Raw genomic sequence first — 25223 nt, forward strand, 5'->3', positions numbered from 1 at the left:
AATGCAAAAGAACTAGAAATCTTATTCTAAAGTTTTACAATATTTTATGTTAATAAATTCGTAAAGAAAATGAGAATATAATAATGTCTACAATATGAAAAAGTGGAAAATAGAAATAAAGGTAATGTGATACAGTGAAAAGAAAAAAAATATTGTTTGACCTGAACAAGTTCCAATCATTATTTCAAACAATACCTCCATCATTATTTCAAACAATGTTCTCCAGGGTATACCTCCAGATCTGTCTCACTTATATATCCTTAAGAAGTTTATTTCCTCATGTATATTAAGATCATTTCAATTTTTTGTAACAGCAGACCCAATTATGCTGATTAAAGCAAAAAAAAAAAAAAAAAAACTAACAAAAAATGAAGGGAATCTAGTTTTCATGATTACAAAGTCCCGTTAGTCCTCAAGGTAGGTAAGGCTGTCTCCTAGCTAAAAAAATCTCACCAAGAACCTGCTTGAGAACAGTATCTCAGTTTCCCAGTTGATAAAAGAAAAGAATAACAGAATCTGCTTTCTGCAATCATTGCGAGGTCTAAATGAGGTTTAAGTAAGTTAGGTGTTTAGGAGATTATCAGGAACATAATAGTTTTGTGTACTTACTAATTAAGTATTGACTGCAATATGTGACTTCATACTTTTCATTTGTCTGAATAAACTTGCCAACAATGTCATTTGATGTAGCATCTAAAACATGAAGTACTTTAGAATAAATTTAATGAACCAGGCATCCACAGTAAAAACTGTGACACACTGCTGATTGAAATATTAAAAGACTCAATTAAATGAAAAGAGAGCGACATCGTTCATATTTATGAATTTGAAAACAAAATATTGTTTAAATGATAATGTTCCTGAAATTTATAGATTTAACTCAATCAAAAATCCATCAGACATTTGTGTAGTAATTAGTAAACTGAGATGACATTTATGACCAACAAAACATTTGTGAAGAAGAAAGCTGAAAGTTGTACACTGATTTCAAGACATATTTGAAATCTAAACCAATCAAATCAGTGTGGCAATTGCATGAAGTAGAAACATGGAACAGCAGAGAGAGTACATAATTGATGGACATACAAATGATACATTGATTTTTGAAAAGCATCACCTGCAAATCTATGGAAGAGATTAATCTTTTTTTTTATTTTTTTTTTTTGACATTTATTTATTTTTGAGACAGAGAGTGACAGAGCATGAACGGGGGAGGGGCAGAGAGAGAGGGAGACACAGAATCTGAAGCAGGCTTCAGGCTCTGAGCCATCGGCCCAGGGCCCGATGCGGGGCTCAGACACACGGACTGTGAGATGGTGACCTGAGCTGAAGTCAGACGCTTAACCGACTGAGCCACCGAGGCACCCCAAGAAGAGATTAATCTTAAGAAGAAATATATATTAAAAAAATTGTAACCTTTAGCTTATACTACATACAAAAAAGTACTTCAAAATGGATTAGAGGACTAATATAAAAGCAGAAGCTACAACCTTTCTAGAAGAAAAGAGAAAATATTTGTTACCTTGGGGTGAGCTGAAGTTTTCTAGATAGGACACAAAAAAATACCCACCAAAAAAGAAATGATATACCTGATTTAATTGACATTACAATATTCTGCTCTTCAAAGTCTTTCTTAAAAATAGAGATGAATCACAGGGTGGAAGAAAACATGTAAACTATAAATATCTCGCAAACTTGTAATAAGTTTACGGAAAGATTATCAACATCATTAGTCACCAAAGACATGCAAAAGAAAATTGTAATTGTACAGTACATTACATCCACCATTAGAATGACTAAAATTTTAAAAACTGTTAATACCAAATTGGCCAAAATTCTTGAGCAAGAGGAACTCTCCTACATTCCCTATGGATGTATAAATTCACACAACCAAATATGAAAATAGATTTCCATTTGTCACAAAATTAAATGTACTTAATATACAACCCAGCAAATCCAGTTCTGATATTTTACCCAATACCCAAAATGTCCATAAAAAAATATATGTAAGTGTTCATAGTGGCTTTATTCATAACATCCAGAAATTGGAAACAAATAGTCAAAATACATTTAAATAAACATAACTGATGTAATCATATGGTGATTTAATCTATATGATATCTAATCATACAGATTAAATCATATATGTTATAATCATATAGTTAAATCATATAGTGAAATAGTAATTAACAATAAAATGAATGAGGTCTTTCCACTTTCCACAGCACAGATGAATATGAAAAAAATTTAGTGGAAGAAGCTAGTCAGACACGAAGGCGTATATACTGTATTATTCAATTCATGTAAATGTAAAGTTCTGCAACAGACAAACCTATTCCACAGAGATATAAATCATATTAACAGTTTCCAGGATAGTGGGGACGAGGGGATTTATAAATAAGGGAGGTCCAGGGAATTTTCTGAGATTATGAATACCCACTACATCATAAATGTAGTGTTGGTTATATATGGTATACTTTGTCAAAAATCAGTGAACTATGTATTAAAAGTTTTATCACGTGAAATTTATAACTTAAAAAGATAACAAAATGTTACGATCTAAAGAGAAAAGTCAATTGAAAGCGTCAATAATTTCATACTCATTAACCATAAAATACAACTTGAAAGAAGCTGGCTAGTATTTTTATAAAAAAGAAAAAATATTTATAAAAGAACAACTTACAAAAAATACCCTTCAGAAAAATAGCAAACCTCATTAGAACAAATATGGCTAAGAAAATGATTAATGTATGTGCATGTGTTCTAAGAATAATTATTTTGTTTACATGTTAATATTCAGGTACTCCATATTGTTCTTAAATAATGTATATATTTTTCAAATAATTTCATTTGTGCAAAAAGGATGATATATATGTCCATCATTACAATCAAACTGTTTTAGTCTAATGTAATTTTAATTACTTTAGCAGTTTTTGTCACTCTAGAAGTTCTCAGACTTCTACAGTAAACAAAGCTATCATTCTTTTCTCTGAGTAGATAACATTCAATCATCCTCATAGTCTTTTTTTTTTTTTTTAATTTTTTTTTTCAACGTTTATTCATTTTTGGGACAGAGAGAGACAGAGCATGAACGGGGGAGGGGCAGAGAGAGAGGGAGACACAGAATCAGAAACAGGCTCCAGGCTCTGAGCCATCAGCCCAGAGCCTGACGCGGGGCTCGAACTCACGGACCGCGAGATCGTGACTTGGCTGAAGTCGGACGCCTAACCGACTGCGCCACCCAGGCGCCCCAGTCATCCTCATAGTCTATACTATCTTTCACTTTCTGAAAACCAACCCTGTCTTCACAATCCTGTTGGTGTGTATGTAACATCATAACCCTCATATTTACAATCAGATGCTTGAACAAACTCAAAGGCTTCTAGTTCTCTTAATATTTTGAGTCAGTACTAATCAATCTCCAAAAAGATCCATGTATTGTGTTTCTTTATGTTACATATACTACTCATAGAGCAAAAATCCACATCATCTGTAATTTGGATATTTTAGAAAAGGATATATACATTTCTTAATTTGGATATTTTAAATTTGGTCTTTACAAGTCTATTTGGTCCCAGCCACACATCATCATGGTTTTTAAAGCTTTATTTGTTCTTTATTACTTTAAGAATGATATCGAATCCCACTTCCATGGCATATAAAGCCTTTATTATAATTATTTAAATGTTTGGCAATAGTGCAGACATTCTGGGACACTGAGCCTCTTAGTGGTTATGTGATTTTTGGAAAGCTTTTGAACTACTTGTTTGATTTAGGAACGTGAAAACTATTGCTAAGAATAATTTTGGTAGAATGGTTGGGATAAAAGCCATGGTGTCCTATAGATTGATTTAATATGTACATATACCTAATATCTTACACTCTGAATACCACTGGAAATGCAACACGAATAAACTAAGGATAAAATACAAGTTGACTAAGTAGCCCATTAAAATTAAGAACAAAAATAGTGACTTTGTTTCAGAAATGTACTAGTATTGAGGCTTTATATATAAAGATCACATGGTACCCCCAAATTTGATATATTTGTATTTGTATTAATTGTGATGGCTTCATCAATGTATAACACATTTGTTGTTGTTGTGGTGGTGGTGGTGTTGGTGGTGGTTTTAGTTCATTTATTTTTGAGAGAGAGACAGAAAGAGTGAGCAGGAGAGGGTCAGAGAAAGGGAGACAGAGAATCCCAAGCAAGCTCTGCACTGTCAGCACGGAGCCAGATGCAGGCCTCAAATTTACAAACCATGAGATCATGATCTGAGCCAAAACCAAGAGTTGCATGCTTAACCAACTGAGCCAACCAGGCGCCTCACATTATTTGTTCTTTATTTAAGTTTTAAGAAAAATCTCTCAAAACTCATGCCATATCTGCAAATCTCAAAAATGAATATTCTTACATTTCATGTCTCAACTGAATTACTGTTTCTATGTACATGTCTGCCATTAGGTCCACAAAAGTTTTTTTGTTTTGTTTTGTTTTTTGTTTTTCTTTCCTATTATAGGAGACCTAGCATAGAAATGAAATTATCAGTCAGGCACTAAATATACAAGCTTAAGACTAGATTAACATTAAATTAATGATTGAAAGCCAATGATTTTCTTTTTATTTTATTTATTTTCCCTATTAGCAATATTTATTTTTATTCCTGGAATACAGAGTTTTTGAGAACTTAAAATATTTCTTTAAAGTGCAGCACTATAATTGTTAGCCCAAGTTACTATTTGAGATTTTTAAATATATAATTATATTGTCAAGTTATTGTAAATAATATTTCCTATTTTGTATCCATAGTAACCCTAGAGATCTGGGAAGATCTATATTCATTTAATGGAAAACAAGCATATTGCCAGACTCTTGGAGCTATGCATGTGCTATTTTAATAGGACTTTAATAGCTTATTTATCTTCTTCATGATAGGTTAAATTAAATTGATAAAGATTTGAAATCCAAAGCAAAGAGCTTTTTTTTTTTTAGTGTTTATTTATTTTTGACAGAGAGAGACAGAGAGACATAGACAGAGAATGAGTGGGGGAGCAGGAAAGGCAGAGAAAGAGGGAGACACAGAATCTGAAGCAGGCTCCAGGCTCTGAGCTGTCAGCACAGAGCCCAACATGGGTCTTGAACCCACAGACAGTGAGATCATGACCTGAGCCGAAGTCAGATGCCCAACCAACTGAGCCACCCAGGTACCCCTAAAGCAAAGAGCTTTAAAAGAAAGAACTTATATTCATCATAGACACAGAAACTCTTACATGCTGTTATTCCCCAACTCTTTATAATTCCAATGAAAAACTGCGCCTGAATTCAATACCTTGAAATATGAGTACTTCTAAACATATAGATGCACCAAAAACAAAGAAAACGAAACAAAAATCCAGCAATCTGACATAGAGACCATTAGATGTTATCTTCTTAAGTACAATAATATCAGAAAAATAGTTCTCAGAATGAAGTATTGCCTGATAGCAAAGATGTGATTTCAAGTAGTAACGACATTGGAGTAGAAAACAAGACCAAAGATTTTACAGCTGTAATGATGGTTTTGCAACTTATTTTCTGTGTGAAGTTTCTTTGAGGCTTTGGTAGGACCATATCCAGTTTAATTTGGCATTCAAGTACGCCAAATTTCTTAGGTGAGATGACAGGACTTTAAACCACATAAAAATAAGACCAATTCTAATATCTGTGTATACTTTAATGAGAATAATTTTTAAGGAAAATTAGATAGAATTCTTCAGTGACTGCTCAATATAAATTCACATTTTAATCCTATTCTACCTTTCTTATCTCTTAATACATTTTCTCAATTTATTGCTAAATAAAATAGAGGTATACAAGCAGTAAAGAACTTTCTCATCATTCCTAAGGTTAATAAAATTGCATGTGGGAATGAAAACATTCAAAAAAGAACATTTAAGAAGGCAACATTGAAGCAGTAAATTAATAATCAATGCCTGTCTGATGAGAGGAGAGGTTAGCATTTATAAGAATTAAGATGATAATAAATGAGAAATTATTGCAGATTTACTATATGATAGGCACATTCTGGCTGGGTACTTAGGCATTGCACATGTGTTACCTGGTCATTCCTTCAAATTCTATGAACCAGACACTATTTTATCCTCATTTTATGAAAACATAGAGAAGTTGTTTAAATTGTCTATTATTACCATGGCTAATACACATGGGAACTAAACTATCCAACTAGATGTACTATAAGATAGATGTATTAATAAGAGGGAAAATTTTCATGAATCATTACATTGATGGGGTATTTTAATTTTTTAATCCATTGGAGCTAAGAAGGTAAGAGCCCAATGAACATGTACATTTCCCTACAAATAATCATTCAACATAGATCAATTCTAATATGAAAATGGGATTTTTTCGGTTTTGTTATTTGCTGAATATGAGTTATTAAAATGTAGCCTTGAAATTTTCTGTACTATTATGTTGAGTACTTATAATAAATAAGGACAAAAATCTGTTTAGCACAACACTATTCCAAAACCTGTTACCAATTAAAAAAAAAAAAAAAAAGCTATAACAGCTGCATGCTAAAACTTGTGACCCAAGGCTCCCACAGATCTAAAATGAAGATTATTAAAAGGGGCACCTGAATGTCTCAGTCAGTTAAGTGTCAGCCTTCGGCTCAGGTCATAAGCTCATGGTTTGCAAATTCAAGCCCTGCATCAGGTTCTCTGCTGTCAGCACAGAACCCACTTCAGATCCTCTGCCTCTTTCTCTCTCTGCCCCTCTCCCAGTTATCTCTCTCTCTCTCTCTCTCTCTCTCTCCCTCTTTGTCTCTCAAAATAAATAAACGTTAAAAAAACAGTAAAATAAAATGAAGATTACTAAAAAACGAGGGTACACCTGGGTGTCTCAATTGATTAAGTGTCCTACTCTTGATTTCAGCTCAGGTCATGATCTTATGGTTCCTGAGATGAAGCCCTGCATCACTCTGCACTGACAGCATGGAGCCTGCTTGGGATTCTCTGCCTGTCCCCTGCTCTCTCTCTCTCTAAAATAAATAAGTAAACTTTAAAAATGAATGAATGAATGAATGAATGAATGAATGAATGAATGAATGAATAAAACAAGGATTACTGAAAGAAGTTGATGTTTGAGTTAAATTAGGATATCATCAGTTTTCTGAATAAATATATTTTCTTTTTGTCTCTGTCTCTCTCCCTTGCTTTCTTCCTCTCTTCCTGGAACACACACTATTAATTTATATTCTTTTACTATTTTTGTTTGTCTTTCTGCAGATTACAGCATGTGTTCTTGCTTCTCAAGATTTAATGTCACTTCATATTTTTACATGCTTCTTAAAATTTGAAAGAAATTGGAGTACATAAATTTTATTCATCCCTCCAGATTTATGTTACTTTGACCTATATTTAACCCTACTATATTTCGATTTACACAGTAATTTCCAATTAGATTTATTCTTTTCAGTGTTTTCATTCCTCTAAGCATCTCCAAGTTTTCATATTTTATGACTTTAGGTCTAAAAAATCACCTCGATAGAAATCAGGCTTGTTAGACAAATCTCTTATATCTTCTCTTATATCTTATTTATTACTTATTTGACAATGTGTTTATTTTTCTCATTTTGAATATTTTTACTTCCTAGAGAATGTAAAGCTGGAACTATGTTCATGTAGGATTATGAATATACTATTTTATTGATTTCTAACAACCATTGGTTTTTGAAGAACTTTGATAGTAAAGTAATTTATATTATTTCTCAGGATTCCTTAAGATTTTCCCATCTCTGCTTTCTAGCAATTTTACCATGATGTGTCCGGTAGGTGTTTTATTTTGCATTTTGTTGCTCAGTGTTTATACAACTCTTTGAATTTGTGGATGTATGTCTTCATCAGTTCAGGGATATTATTAGCTATTATCTCTTCAGATAGGCTGCCTCATCCTCACCTCTCTTTCTGGCAATTTAATTGCTAATTTTAGTGCTGTGTGGCTCTTCAAGGAGCTTATTTTGTGAAATGCACCTTATAATTTACTTGTGCTGCCATAGGATTCTGGACAAAAAATAATATAAAAAGGTCTTATTCATGACTTGTTTGTGTTTAAATCTTTTATAAAGTTATATTTCCCATGAGTATATTTTAGAAAGAAAAAAAAAAATACCCCAGCAGTTACTCTTCTACCAAGCTAAAGTAACAAGGAAATGAGGAAAAAAGAATGATAAAAATACAAATATGGTTATTGAAATAGTAGATATTTTATACACTGGAAATAATTCAGAAAATAAAATAGACATGTATTTTGCAGGAAAAAAAAGGTAGACTATACCTATTTCACACTAAGCCATATTTTATTTCACTTTTCATGAAACTAACAATCGGAAAACAATCAAGCATTTATTTACATTTGCCTTTTTAAAGGGGAAATATTTGCAGATTAAGCACACTTACTTAAGCACCTATTGTGCAAAAGCACTGTGCCAGGTGTTAACCATAATTTTTATATCTTCCACATTTCATTTCAATTGTTTTCTTAAGTCTAAGGCAAATCATAGGACGGAAATTTTAAAAGGGTCCTTGTGTTCTTTTGCTACCAAAATAAATTATAATAGCAAGTGTCAAGCCAACTTCTACCCTCCTGGTAAAGAGATAATCACTCTGTTGCATATATCTGTCCTCACAACAGAGTGTCTCTCTATCTGCATAAACAAGGAGAGTTTACTTATCAGGGGTTTTTATCAAGTTTTTCTTTCAGTTATACAAGCAACAAAAACCACATCAGAGAGGGAAATAGCAACTTACCTATTATCCTTCATTATGTCTCTGTAATTCTCTCCTATTGTCTCTCTAGTTGTTTAATTCAGAAACAATTTGTTATTTTTAATATTTTTTGTATTTGGGGAAAAATCACTGTTTGGGGAAGCAGTGATTGCATTACTGCCAAATTCCTTATTTTCTGTGTTAACAAAGTACATGGGATATGCGCCCATTAAATGATACCTTGAGTAGACATTTCTCCAAAGAAGACATATAACTAACTGGTAAATAGATACATGAAAAGATGTTCAACATAACTAATAATCAGGGAAATGAAAATCAAAACCACCATGAGAGAGAGAGAGAGAGAAACAAGTGTTGGCAAGGATGTGAAGAAACTGGAACCCCCCTGCACTGCTGGTGGCAATGTAAATTGCCACATGGAAAACAGTACGAAGATTCCTCCAAAATTAATAAAAGAACTTGCCATATGATCCAATAATTCTATATCTAGGTATATATTTAAAAGAACTGAAGTCAGATTCTCGAAGAGTTATTTGCACCCCCATGTTTATTGCAGTATTATGCACAATAGCCAAGGCATGGAAATAACCTAAGTATGCGACAACAGATGAGTGCATAAAGAAGATATGAAATATATTTTACTTCAAAAATATTATTTAGCCATAAAAAAAGAAGGAAATCCTGCCACTTGCAACAAATGGATGGACCTGGAGGGTATTATGCTAAGTGAAATAAGTCAGACAGAAATAGGCAAATACTATTTAGTATCATGTAGAATCAAAAAATTCCAAACTAGGGGCGCCTGGGTGGCGCAGTCGGTTAAGCGTCCGACTTCAGCCAGGTCACGATCTCGCGGTCCGGGAGTTGGAGCCCCGCGTCAGGCTCTGGGCTGATGGCTCAGAGCCTGGAGCCTGTTTCTGATTCTGTGTCTCCCTCTCTCTCTGCCCCTCCCCCGTTCATGCTCCGTCTCTCTCTGTCCCAAAAATAAACAATGAAAAAAAATTAAAAAAAAAAAAAAATTCCAAAGTCATAGAAACAGAGAATTGGTGGTTGCCAGAGGTGGGCGGTGGGTGGGAATGGGTGAAGGTTGTCAAAAGGCACAAACTTCTAATTATAAGATTATTAAGTTTTTAGGATGTGATGTACAGCATGGTGATTATAATTAACAATACTGTATTGTGTATTTGAAAGTTGCTAAGAGAGTAAATCTTAAAAGTTCAAGTCATAAGAAAAAAATTAACTATATGAAGTGATAGATGTACACTAAACTTATTGTGGTGATTATTTTTCAATATGTACATCTATCAAATCATATGTTGTACAGCTTAAACTAACACCTATAACTAATGTTATCTGCTAATTTTATTTCAATCATACTGAAAAGAAAGAAAATGTGATGTGTACATGCAATGAAATATTATTTAACCTTAAAAATAAAGTTCTTGCCCTATGCAATGACATCATTAACACAGAGGACATTATACTAAATGAAATGAGCCAGTCACAAATATCACGTGATTTTGCTTTTGTAAGGTATCTAAAATAGTAAAACTCACAGAAACAGAGAATACAATGGTGGTTAACAGGAGCCAGGGAGGAGGAAGAGGGGAGTTGCCGTTCAGTCTAAAGTTTGAATTATGCAAGATGAGTAAGCTCTAGAGTTCTGCTGTACAAGTTAACACTGTATTGTGCACTGAAAGTTTTTTGTTTATTTGTTTGTTTGTTTTAGTGTTTACTTATTTTTGAGAAATAAGTGAGAGAGGAGAGAGCAGGAGAGGGGCAGAGAGAGAGAGGGAGTCAGAGGATCCATAAAGTGCTCCACTCTGATAGCAGAGAGCCCAACCCAGGCTCCAACTCATGAACCATGAAGTTATGACCTGAGCCCAAGGCTGACGCTTAATTGACTGAGACACCCAGGCGCCCCTCACTGAAAAGATTTGATATGAAAGAGTAGATCTCACGTTAAATGTTCTTGCCTCAATAAAAAAACAAAAATTATAACATTCAATAGGATATATTTTAATGATTTGCATTTTTTGTGTTACCCTGTTGGCTAAATGTCTTATGGGCAAGATACATTACCAGATGTAAATTAAGATTTGTTTTAATTATTGGTAAAATGCTAGCTTTTTTGGAAAATAGAATAAAGATGGGTAGATCTTTTTTTAATGAAAAGACATTTAATTATTATTTTGCTATATAACATATTAATGAATATACTTGATTGCATTTTCTCAAATGGCAAATGAGACACAAAATAATATATTTTTGATTCCTGAAAATCTCAATATCATCTGTTGATATGCCCCGATTCCAAAGACCCCCGAAAACAAACCACCAGAGTCCAGAGTCCAGAGTCAAAGCCAAGCGGCAAGGGTCCTTTATTGCAGGTTCGAACCCGGTCCTCTGCGCACTCATTGCCGGTGACGCTAAGAGGCCCCGAGCAAGGATCTTACAGTTTCTTTTATAGACAGGCACAAACAAGTTAGGGTTTTTTTGAGGTTACAGAGCTGTTATTGGTTGACATTTAAATTTGAACGCTCAGCAGAACTTGTTTGGTTCCCGCCTTTATTTCAAACCACTCAGCAGAACTTGATTGGTTCCTGCCTTTAGGTCAGACTACAACCGGGAGCGCCCTGGCTGGTTTCGGGAAGGGGGGGGGGGGGGGGGGAGATCTTTTCTTTGCAGTTGTGAGTACACCTGGTAATTTTTCTCTTAGCCTCTCACTGTCATTTGGAGAATCCGGGTTCCTATAATATCTATGAAACTTTCCATGAGGATACCAACAGTGCCTAGTAGTAAAGAACATTTTGCTAAGTTCTTTTGTCATGGGTCCTTGCTCAATGTGTTTATTTTTTTCTTCTAATCTGGTTTGCAACACTGATTGTGTGTTTCTTCATTATTATGCAGAGGATCTGGCGAAGGGATAGGTTTGTCTGTTTATATGGAAGGTCCACAGAAGGGTGGCAACATACTACTATTGCTAACATACTATTCTCCTACCATCAGATGTCAAAATAAGATCTGTGGGGGATGAGTTTAGGAATTCCCTGAGCTTGCACTGATGGATTAACAAGGCATAAAGAAATAGAAAGCCACAGGATGAACACACCCAAGTTTGGGTAAACAAGATTAGGTAAAACAGATTAGGTAAACAGGGCAAAGACCACAGCTTCCATCCCCGCTCCCCCCCCTCCCCCCGCCTGCCCCAGGACAAAATATAGGAATAGGAAATCTCAGGATGAAAATACCCAAGATTAGCAAAACAAGATTAGATATTCAGGGCAGAAGCACCCCCCCCCAATTTAGTACAATAGCAGAAAGCTGCTTTCATAGGAAAGAAGGACAAAAACAGGTAAACAGAACTTTAGACCACAGCAAGGCAAAGTTGTCCAGAGGGGAGCTAATTAGCAAAAGAAAGGTGCCTTGTTGACCCTGAGGTAGCAAGTTCTGGCTTTCTTTCAGCTAGGTCAGTTCAGGTAAACAGGTGGTGCCTCTGTCTGCTGTAAACAACCTTCAGCCAGGTACCAGGATTTTGTTTTGTATTGACCCAAACTCCTAGTACTGCATGTCTTCAAAACCCTCTTTTCCTCACATCCATGAGATAATGCTCACGGTTTCATTGTCTCTTTGTGCATGTTCATCACGCTTGTGCATGCTCATCAAGCCTTCTGATCCTAATAAAAATGGATCAAGGACCCTTCCTCCGGGCTCTTGTCTCCTCCCGGACATTAGCCTCTCTCATTTCAATCCTGAGTCTGCTCTTTTGTTGGACAAGAGAGAACTCCAGATCCAGAGTCTATGACAAAGCTCCAAATTGCAATTATAGTCATCTGGAAGAGAAGAATATGTAGATTTATGACAAACACGATATAAAGTTCCCCTTCAAATTGGAAATAAATGTTTCCAGATAGTTCTGTTTAGTATTGCCCATTTTGTTACCACTGCTAATGCCATGGTGAATCAAGATGCTTATCAGATAGTGTGAAAGAAGATGATCTGAAGAGAAACTGCTTTTAAAATCTGCCTCTAGGCATACCTATTTTCATCCCTTGACAGCCACTCACCACAAGCCACTCACCTCAGTCAAGATGGGTAGTTCTTGATGAGTAATAATATGTTTTAGTCAACACTAAAAAGTAAAACACTTCACTAAGTCAAAGCTAAGATGAGGCACAATTTTTATCCGTTTATGGTTTAGAGTTTTGAAGAGAGAATGTAATTATTAAAAATTTATGCAAATAATTTGTATCTAGAATATTAGTGAAAATATGAAAGAAAACTTTTTGGGGACATTAAGCTAAGCATTGTCAGTAGTTATTTTTAATACCTTAAGAATAATGGGACTTATGTTAATCAAAATATTTCATCTTTTATTTTGCATATTCCATTCGGAATTCTTTTGAAAAGATCCATGGAAACATTTCTCTGACCATTTAATGTGTAATTTTTTCAAATAATTTATGAAATAAAATAAAAGAATATCCTTACATTAATATGGTAATTTGTATAGCTTTGGTAGCTGAAAAGGTAATTCAGGAAATAGAAACTGCAAAAGATAATATTGAGTCAGAGAACTGAAATAATTTTCTTTCTTATTTCTACTCTGTTTTTTATAATTAACATAATATTATAATACAATATAAATATTTGATCAACCTCATTTCTCTATATGCCCAAGAGTTTTCTCTATTCTAAGTAATAGTGTTGAAGCCCTATCTATAATCTCAGACTATCTTCTAGCCTCCACCAAAGTTTCAAGTATTCTCTTATTTGAGAATAAGCCCAATTAAAATCTTGACTGCAAACGCTGAGACACACTGCCAGAATTACTCAGTTAAACAGTTCCTCAATTCCTGACCTAGGAAAAACAAACAAACAAGCAAACAGACAAATAAATAAATAAGTTTTTGTTATTTTAAATTGCTAAATTAAGAGATAATTTGTTATGCAGCAGTAGATAACTAAGATGCTCTAAGGTAGAATATGCTTTTTGCATATTATGTTTTTTTCCAGCCACTTAGGGCTATTAAAGCTAATTCTAATATAGTATAAATCTACAATTATGTAGCACATTTAAAGCTTTGCTTTTATCCAATGTAGATTAAACTTTGGCTCAAGGAACTTGAAATTCCTCCATCTTCCATTTTCTAACACTAGTTCTTCTGGACACACATCCTTTGGATTGTAACGTTTGTGAGGATACAGCTTCCTTCTGATTTGTGGTTACTACTTTGCTAGCTTATGTTGATTGGCTGCACATATTTTCTGAGTAATAATCATCCCAAGGACATGCATCCATGTTCTTGTCATGGATGCATATATGGGTTCATGGTGGGCACCTACAAAGATACCCAGCTGCCCAATTTGCTGATGTGGAGGACTTGGTGTTGACCCAGCCTCTTCTACCTCTAGCTTTCCAACCTCTGCTCCCACCAACAATGATCCTTATTCCTGACCTCTTTTTGCTGCAAACTCTTACCTGTTGAGAAGATTCTTTATTTTGGGTATTACAATACTACTCAACTACATCTACTTTCCACAATGTTCATTTGATCCACAAGAAAAGTATACACTTTCACTCACAATATGTGATATGACTGCGTCAACTTCTCTTCGTGATCTTCCCTTTCTGCAGTTTCATTACTTCCTTCTCTGAAATGAACAAGAGAAGCTTTAACACCTTGTAGCAATAATAATATAAAATGAGAAAAGAAATATTTGCTTATGGTTCTTATGTGCACCCTTATTTTTCCCAAATAATTTTCCTGGAAAATCCCTTCTATTTATATAGGAAGACAACAATGAAACACACTCCTTCCCGCTCTATTCGGTGAGAGAGCAACCTTTCAGAAAACATAGTACCCCTAAAATGTTGATGACAATTCCTCTTCCCTCTTACTCTTCTGAAATGGTTGGGGACTTAGTGGTTTTCTTGAGTTCTTCTGTTCTATTTTTAAAGGCACTACCTTGGTGGATTGCTAGTTGCCACTTACGTTAAGAACATGGAAAGTTTTTGGTGCCTTTTTTTTCAATATAGTCTATAACTGCAATTTATTTGTGTTTAACAGCAAAATACAGAGTACATTGACATTTTCTTATTTTTTCTTTGCATTTTTAATAATTGTGTGGGTTTGAGTAAGTCACTTTATGTCTCTGAAATTTAGTTTTCTCAAATGAGACACTTATGTTGGACTAAAAGATTAATAGCTCTAACCATATATGGTATTGTCAATACCACTGTTACGACCTTAAATATAGATGTATTTCTTTGAGTATATTCCAAGAGTGGAGTCAGAGACATAGGATAATTCTGTGTATAACTTTTTGAGAAAATGCCAAAATGTTTTCCATAGTGACTGAACCATAAGACATTCCTACCAACATTATAGGAGGGTTCCAAATTCTCCATGTCCTCACCAATACTTATTATTTTCCTTAAAAAAATTATACCATCATAGTGGGTGTGAAGTAGATCTCATTGAGGTTTTGATTTCAATTTATGTAATAACTAATATGATTGAACATCTTTCCATGTGCTTGATCGACATTTTATACCTTCTTTGGAGATGTATGTATTCAACAACTTGGCTCATTTTTTAAAATTGGGTTGCTCAGCTTTTTTGATGTTGAGTTGTGAGAGTTTGTTTTATATTTTGGATGCTACGTTCTTTTTTTTTTTTTTTTTTTTTCAACGTTTTTATTTTTATTTTTGGGACAGAGAGAGACAGAGCATGAACGGGGGAGGGGCAGAGAGAGAGGGAGACACAGAATCGGAAACAGGCTCCAGGCTCTGAGCCATCAGCCCAGAGCCTGACGCGGGGCTCGAACTCACGGACCGCGAGATCAGTGACCTGGCTGAAGTCGGACACTTAACCGACTGCGCCACCCAGGCGCCCCTGGATGCTACATTCTTCTCAGACATATGATTTGTAATATTTTCTTTCATTCTATAGGTTATCATTTTACTTTCTTAGCTGACATCATTGATGCACAAGTCTTTCATTTTGATGAATCCTACCTTTTCTATTTCTTTTTTGTTGCCTGTGTTTAGGTATCATGTGTAAAAATTCATTGCCAAATGTAAGGTCATGAAGATTTACTCCTACGTTTTCTCTAATAATTTTAGAACTTGCAGTATAATTTCGAATACCAGAGATGAATTAGCATTCTGTCTTTTTTCTAACCTTCATGAGAAATCTTTCAGTGTTTAGCCATTGAATATGATGTTAGCTGTGGGTTCTTCATCAAATAATGTCATCATCATTATTTGACCATTAACTTGCATCATCTATAGACTTAATCCATAGTTATGGTAAAGGGCAGAAGCAGGGACTAGGCTAAAGACTATGTATGCTTAGCAATGTGTTTGGTCTCAGGAACATCAATCACAATGTGTGACAAACTCATGTTCAGTATGAACAACTGTAATACACTAAGGGAGTCTATGTAATTATCCTGAAGATAAAGAGTAAAAGAATAGATGTGTCTAAAGAGTACTGATCCCATGCATTGGGGCCATTTCCTTTGAAACATGGCTTTTTAAATTAGTGGCCATATCATAGACTTCCCAATAATTAGAGTCTATCCCCATTTTTTTGTGAATTCTATATTTGTGTATTTGCCTACTCTCTATAATATTTATTTGTAACCCCTAAATCAATAGTCATTGTGCTTTGGCAGTCATTTGCAGATATGCACAGAACATGAAAAATTTCTATCACTTGATGGAGATGTTCCCTGCTTAGGTGAAATAAGGCTAAAGCTCTGCCTTCTTGTTTCACCTCTCACAGAGATGACCAAAAATGGAGTTGATACAGAGCAGTGCAGTTTGGTGCAGGAAGCTCTCTGGCTCTGGGGCCAGTTGGATGGGGTTTGAAAAACAACTCTGGTCCAGCCTGCTAGTGGGGTGGTCTCGAGCAAGTCACTTACTTCTCAACCCATTTTTCTTTCTTTCTTTTTTTTTTTTTTTTGTTAATAAAGAAAGTAGACTCTATGAGGATGTATTGTTTTATTAAGAATTGTTTATTGTTTATATTAAGAATATATTTATGTGACATGTGCGTATATACCTACATGTATATATTTCCCAGAAGCAATAGTTCAATATTTGCTAATTCACTGTTCATGGTTATTTTATAGAACCATACTACCACAAAAAGCAATAATCAATTGTCTTTGTTTAATACATACTTAGTAAATGAATGGCTACTGTACATTGGATTGGTATCCCTTTCAAAAGGGTTCTGATACTCACTAAAATTTAAAGAAACATTTACTTAATGGGTTAAGATGCTATATGTAGAGTAGAAAACAAATGACATGGGAAGACAAGAAAATTAGAGAAAATCAAATATAAATCCTAGCTTTGGGGAATAATGGATATATGCATTACTTTGATTATAGTGATAATTTTACAGTTTTATATCTATGTCAAAACATATAAAATTATACATTTTAAATGATAGTTTAATAGCACTGCTTATAAAAAGTAATCATAAGTCAAAGAGAAAAGTAGAAGAATAGGTTGCAAGATTGGGAACACATTGGAAGCAAGATGAAATTAGTTTCAAATATCTAGGTGCCAATAGAATTCAAAGCTAAGACTATTTATAATAATGAATCATACTACTTTATTATCATGTTTACAGAAAGACCTTCTACTTCACCTTCCAGGATGAACCAATACCCTAATAAAATTTTTTGGCACCACTCATGAATGTGCTCACTGATGGACTCTTCACAAAAGTGAAGTGACAGATCTGATTGGTACAGATGATGAGAATATGATGTCAACTTGTTCACATTTCTACAATGAGTGTGCTTTTATTTTTTTTAAGACAATAGCTACTTCTTATGCTCTGTTCTTCTTAACAACAGTAAGTTCTCTCACTTGCTTAGTCATTAATGCTACTTGTTGCTGATGATGAAAAAAAGTGGTTTTCCTCTTCATTTTTGGCCATCAGGTAGTAAGGTAACTTCAAAAGGCTCTCTCCTTCCCAGAGGAAGACCTTTCTATGAATGGCTAGAAAGTCCCATGTCATTATTATTTCAGCCCTAGTTTTGGTAAAAACATAGAAGGCTATACCATTTGTTTCAATTTAGAATTCAATAAGGGTAAAGATATGAACAACTGGCCAACAAATGTCACACTGAACCTCCATGAACTGTGATTGGACAATGTCTTCTGGACTATAGATTGTAAATGACAACTGGGGTAACTGGGAAACAGAATTAAATCACTCAATCCAAAATAGTGCATATTTTGTTTTATTTTGTTTTGAGCACAGAATGTATTTTTTTAATGACCCAAAGTAATTTGTTATCCTATTCTATCCTTCCATTCTGTCCTTGCTGACATAGTTCCAGTTTTGTTTAAAAGTTCATCATTAATGGCCATGTGTTCAGGGAATGACACCCTCTCCAGATAAAGGATACAAAATAATTTGTTCAGGACAATAGTGATTAATTTATCCCCTTGCTATTGTGTTGTTGCTCCAGCAGAAGTGGTCCAATTCTGGTTAACAAGAACTGAAAGAAAGTCTTCTGGGAAGTCACTTAGAAATTTCTTATTTCCTTGCTAATAAAAAGTATTACACACCAAAATAACTCTCTTCTCCTTTTTGGATATTCTCATATTTTCACTGTTTATGCCCAGAATAGAAACATTCTATCTGTCTAAAGACATAATCTATCAACAGCAAAATAATGAAGAAATAAGTTCCAGAGATGTTGTGTCTCTAAATTATCTCACCTTGAACTGACCCTATTTCCATACAACTTGTTATTTGAGATAATGACCATTTTGGGGGGGATGAGCTACTTTGTAGCTGGTTCTAAACAATTTCTAATCTTTACAATGATAACTGATATAACTATGTGTGATTGAAGGAGTCTACTAATGTGATGGTGTTTAAGTATCTACAACTGAGGGGCGCCTGGGTAGCTCAGTAGGTGAAGCCTCCAACTCTTGATTTTGGCTCAGGTCATGATCTCACGGTTCATGGGATTGCGCCCCAAATTGGGCTCACAGTGTTCAGCACAGAGCCTGCTTTTCTTTTCGTCTCTCACTGGCCCTCCCTCCCCTCACTTGTGCTCTCTCCTCTCTCTCTCTCTCTGAATATAAATAAGTAAACATTAAAAAAAAAAAATCTCCAGCTGAATAGTCAACATCATCATCTACCTGAAAAGCATTTGATTTGTATCCAGGTATATAAGCCTACCTAATGATGAGAATTAAAAAAAGGAAATAACTGCAAATGAGTGATGTATAACTGAATTAGCATACAAAACATGCAGACCACTATGTGAAAAGTAGAGAAATAGAACATTTACATAAATGGTTTTGAAACTCTTCAATGATAAATGATCTATAAGGTATCATAAGCTCTTGGATAAAAATTCATAGGCTAGTTTCTTTGAGGAATCATCCAGACTTATGAAGTAGAATATGAAAACAATAATTTGAAAGAATTTTGGAAAGACTTTAACTTACACAATTATATGAATTATTGAAGAAAAAATAATTTGATGAAATATTATTTGATGAAATGATTATTGATGAATAATCATTGTACATATTGAGTAATCATATTTTCTAAATCAAATTCATAATGTGTTGTTTTATTTGTTCATTTAAAATATATGTGTTGATCTTCAATGTCTAATTCATTCTCTTTGCTGGGCATTAAAAAATAACACAATGAATAAACAAATTTAATTTTACACACTTTTTATTGATATTGAGAGGGCCTGACAATTCTTATTTGTGCTGTGTTCATAGAGTAAAATCTTAAAATATAAAGATGAATATATCCAAGGCCCCAATTTTATTCGAATAAGGAATATAGATGAAAGATAGGGAATAAAGACATATTTCTGCCTCAATTAACTTAATTAATTTTCAAATTATTTTTCTCTTTATATTTGACTTAGGAACTGAGTCTATCCTTTCCTTAATATGTTCTAATTCTTGTTTCTTTTTTAAAGATTTCTGAATTTCTTTCAAATTGAATATTTGTTTCTGTTAAAAAGGTAAAGCACTTCTATTCTCCTTTTAAAATTTTGGTTATGGACATAAAATTCATAATATTTATAACTCAGATTACAAACTTCGTGTGTAGGATGATTTTGACATTAAAAGCATTTGACATATTATATAATTTATTCTGCAGTGGTATTTCTTAATTACTTAATTGGCTTGTTTGACTTCTAATCTTAATCTATATGACTTTTGAATCTGACTCATAAATATTTTATTAAATTCATTAACATTTAAGCCACTTAGCAATAACACCTCTTGATTAATTTTCCTTCTTTTCCGATAGGATTTTTTGTAATCTTTCTCATTTCAGATAAAGAAAGGGGCAAACTGCTAGTTGATATACTTTTTAAAATTTAATTTAGAAAATTAAATTTGTAGAACTTTGATCTTCAGATTTTTCTAGTTCTTTCACCTTATTTGTTAGAGTGAAGAGGTTAATAATTCATCAAACATGCAGTAAATTGTACACATTATGCATAAACAAATATACACAATGGGTATAAAGTTTCAAGTATGCAAGATGAATAAATTCTAGAGGTTTGCTGTACAACATTGCACAATATTAAGTGCACAATACTGTAGTGTTAACTATACTGTATTGTACATTCAAAATAAAAAGAATAAAAACCCAGCACTCATATGACCTCTATGACTAAGATTTTCATAACAGTATTACTGTGTAAATTATTTTTAATTTTTAATGTTTATTTATTTATTTATTTGTTTATTTATTTATTTATTTATTTATTTATTTATTTATTTGAGAGAGAGAGAGTCCAGGGGAGGGGCCAAGAGAGAGGGAGTCACAGAATCTGAAGCAGGCTCTAGGCTCTGAGCTGTCAGCACCGAGCCCGACGTGGGGCTTGAACTCCCAAACTGTGAAATCATGACCTGAGCCAAAGTTGGATGCTTAACAGACTGAGTCACCCAGGGGCCCCTATTACTGTGTAATTTCTTATCCAACCAAATCCCCCCCCCCAGTCTGTTTCAGCCTTGTATAATATCATACTTATTATCTACAGAATTCCTCATGTCTTCAAAAATTTCTTTATGATTCTTCAACTTTTGCCTTATCTTGAACTCCACTGTCCATAAAACCTTTACCATATACAGCTGTCTCAAGCAGTGAGTATTTTATCTCTCTTGTTTCCCACAGCTCAGTTTTAAGAAGTGGGACCATCATGCTCTCCTTTGCTGCATACAAACCCTATATACATCCTTCTAGTTTGTAAGATTGGGTGCCATTGAAAGAGGATGCCTTTTGGCAATGCTATTAGCATTTCTCCCTGCTTTCAGTTACTGACTTTTCAATCATATCTCTTAGCTTATTGAAGTCCTTACTACCTGAATTAATGGCTTTTATTATGTTTTCTTGTGATGTCTTTTACCAGGATGTTTGTTATAATGATTTCATATGATCCATTAATATCGAATATTTATCAGATTATTTACCCAAATCACACACAAAAAAGATGTGTTCCTCCATTTCCCTTCCTTACACCACTTCAATTGTCATATCCTGGACAATTTGTTATTGGTTACTGGATTATATATGATTAGCTGATTTCAACCACCCCACTCTTTTTTGCCTGCCACTTCCTATTTTTTCCTGCTCATTTGCCCTAAAATATTCTTTAACCACATGGTAATGTCCAGTTCACTGATGCCACCACACTTAACATTTTTCTACTTCATAGTAAGTTTCTCTTTTCTCCAAATTAGATTACATAGTTTGGCAATAGCACTACCCTATAATCACTGTAAAATGTACACCCCTATCTTATTTCTATCTTATATACCTGAAGAAAAAAATCCCCAAGCATTATAGTTCAGATAATAAAAAAGACAATACAGACAGAACAAAACCAATTCATGTTTTCACTTAAATAGCTCAATATTGTGAATGAAAATCACCCAAGATCAGTTTACTTTACCACAAAATTGTGACCTCAAGCCTCAACAGTGCATTTAACACTTCCCAGCAGCCCCATATTACTGCCCTTGCAAATCAGGGCACTGTGCCAGATTTTACTATTCTTTAGCTCTGTGTAGATCTTAATATTTAGCCCATATGATAACACTCTTCAACTCATAAATGTTTGGGAAATATAGTAAATGCTAGAGGAAACTGCTCTTCAATTTCTAATTTCCAATTTAATCTACAATTTTTAATTAACGATTCCTGCATGTGTTCAAATTTTCTTTCAATTCTCTAAATGGATGAATAACTCATTTTGATCAAAGTACAGTCTGTTCTTTTTGTGTTCTGGGAATCAAGTCCTGTTTGACCTTCTCAAGGATTAATTCCTTTCATATCACTTCGATATCCTATTTGTAACAGCTCATTCAAACTACGATTATATCATATTCGGATATAAACCACTGTCATTTCTCATCTGTAAAAATACCCTCCACGCCCATCACCCCACTGCAGCTACCACCTAACTTTACTGCCACCTTTCATAGAAAATTTGACTAAAAAAACTTTTCTAAAGTTTTATCTTCCCCTCTATCACCTCCTGATTATCTCATCAGTCTTCTGTTATCCTCAACTAAAACAGATCTTTTCAAAATTCTCAATGAGAATTAACTTTCATAAGCTAATTGGAAGTTCCTTTCTTAGCACACTTCTGTTTTGACTTTCCTGGCACCTTACTCTCCTGGTTTAATTTATTTCTCAATTGGCTTTTAATTTGCCCTATTTTTTGTCTCTTTTTTTATTCAAGATTCTATCATTCTGCAGTAACTCCAAGCTCTGTCTGGTCCCTGCTCTATCTATTCTTTCTCTTTGAGTGATAACAAAAGAACATGTGAACCAAGAAGTTTAACAAACATCTGGATACACACACACACACACACACACACACACACACACACACACACACCCCATACACACACATCTTCCCTAAGATCCAAATTAACGTAATTGACTCTGTACAGGACATTTGCAGTTTTGTCCCAAGTTTTGGCCAACAAGTATTATTTTATATTATAATGTCTGATAATTCTATTATCTGAAAACAAAGGTGATACCTCATTAAAAGTGAAGTGCTCAGAGAGCCATTCCTTCATCTGTTTTTGTCTGCTGGTAATTTTTTTTTTCCCTGGTAATTTCCTTTATTTTATTGTGAGTATAATCATGCTCTTCCCATTGTTCACTAAAAGAGGGCATTCTCTTCTCCAGACACACCCAGCCCTCTTTCCTATAGGCATTTGTTTTAGCCTAAAAAGCTGTTTTGCAAACACTTCTTGACCTACCTATTTCAGCTGAAATATCTGCTCTAAAGAATGTGTTCCACTGATAACTCTGATTAAAGTTATTATTTCTTCAGCTTGTTTACTTCCTACATAACATACATAACATTTATTGCTATCTTTATTTATTTATTTTAAGTGGCTTATTGCCTATTTCCATCCTTAGAACATATGTTTAATGGGCACATTTCCTACGAGAAAGATTTATAAACTAGAAAAAAAATAATCTTCACATCATTTCTCTCTGAAACTATCATTTTTATTTTACATACTTCTTTGCCTCCTCTATCTTTTAACTAAGTTGCCCTGCCTTCTCCCTGAGCTTTTGATAACTCTCTTCAAAAACCAAATAAAATTTCCACATGTGTTTCCACAGGCATTCTGCAGTGAGCGTGTTTAGATCATTGCTCATTATATTACTAAAAACTTGAAATATAATTTCTTTCCATTGCCCTGTCACAGAATATGAAAAGCAGAGTACCATGCACTAGTTAGGGCTCAGTGGGTTAAGTGTCTGACTCTTGATTTTGGCTCAGGTCATGACCTCACAGTTTGTGGGTTAGAGCCCCACATAGGCTCTGCGATTATAGTGCAAAGTCTGCTTGGGATTCTCTCTCTCCCTGTCTCTGCCCCTCCCCTGCTCATGATCTCTCTCTCTCTCTCTCTCAAAATTAATTAATTAATTAAGTTCAAAACAAAATAAACAAACAAACAGTACAATCCCAAGGCTGTAGAGCACTGTGCACCAGTTATCAATCCCAGGGGTGGAAACACTTCTACTCATTGCATCATGGTATCAGAGTTGCCAAAGAAAACACACCACAGTCGAGCACAGGATGGAGCAACACTTTCCTTACAGAGAGAAGAGACATAGCAAGATCAGCTTTAGCAGTGTGTGCCAGTCCTCCATGACCAGTGGGTCTCTCCTGGCTGCTGAAGGCAAAGTAATTTGCCTAAGGCACCATCTCATGCAGTAGTGAAAGGAACCAGCGGTGGTGTCGGCTAGATGTCATATGATGCACACACTTTAAGCATAAACAAAAGAACACTCATTGAGCCTGTAAAAGGGAAAGATATTCCCACAAAAGGCAATAAGCCGTTCTTACATGGCCAAGTGGAGGCTGAAAGAAAGACTATGCTCATGAGACTGCCTTTCACCACAGAATGAAATTAACATTTTACCCAAAAGTCATACTTATTTTTATTCTCTTCCTCTTGACCTAATTTGCTTATCTGGTTCCATCCACATCATTGCAGATAGCAAGATTTCATTATTTTTTTATGGATGAGTAATATCCCATTGTGTGTGTGTGTGTGTGTGTGTGTGTATGTATATATATATATATATACACACACACACATGTATGTGTGTATATATATATACATATACATATGTATGTGTATATATGTATATATATATATATATATGTGTGTGTATATATATATGTATATATACATACATACACACACACACCACATATTCATTAGCTGTTCATCAGTTGATGGATATTTGGGCTCTTTCCATAGTTTGGCAATTGTTGATAATGATGCTATAAATATTGGGGTTAATGTACCCCTTTGAATCTATATTTTTGTGAATCTTTTGGGTAAATACCTAATAGTGCAATTGCTGGAACCTCAGGTCGTTCTATTTATAGTTTTTTGAGGAATCTCCATATTGTTCTCCAGATTGGCTGCACCAGCTTGCATTCCCATCAGCAGAGCAAGAGGGTTCCCCTTTCCCCACATCCTTGCCAACATCTGTTGTTTCTTATGTTGTTAATTTTAGCCGTTCTGACAGGTATGAGGTGGTATCTCATCATGGGTTTGATTTGTATTTCCCTGATGATGAGTGATGTTGAGCATCTTTTCATGTGTCTGTTAGCCATCTGGATGTCTTCTTTGTAAAATGTATATTCATGTCTTCTGCCCATTTCTTCACTGGGTTATTTGTTTTTTGGGTGTGGAGTTTGATAAATTCTTTATAGATTTTGGATACTAACCCTTTATCATATACATCATTTGCAAATATCTTCTCCCATTCTGTAGACTGCCTTTTAGTTTTGTTGGTTGTTTCCTTTGCTGTGCAGAAGCTTTTTATCTTGGTCAAGTCCCAATAGTTCATTTTTGCTTTTGT

General features: G+C 34.3%; 1 pseudogene; it reads right to left on the reverse strand.

Annotated features, from left to right (window-relative positions):
* Positions 1 to 10158: 10158 nt before the first annotated feature.
* On the reverse strand, positions 10159 to 12744 carry LOC123609358 (annotated as a pseudogene).
* Positions 12745 to 25223: the final 12479 nt, after the last annotated feature.

This window comes from Leopardus geoffroyi, chromosome A1 (genome assembly GCF_018350155.1).
Source record: "Leopardus geoffroyi isolate Oge1 chromosome A1, O.geoffroyi_Oge1_pat1.0, whole genome shotgun sequence".
In the NCBI taxonomy this organism is placed as follows: domain Eukaryota; kingdom Metazoa; phylum Chordata; class Mammalia; order Carnivora; family Felidae; genus Leopardus; species Leopardus geoffroyi.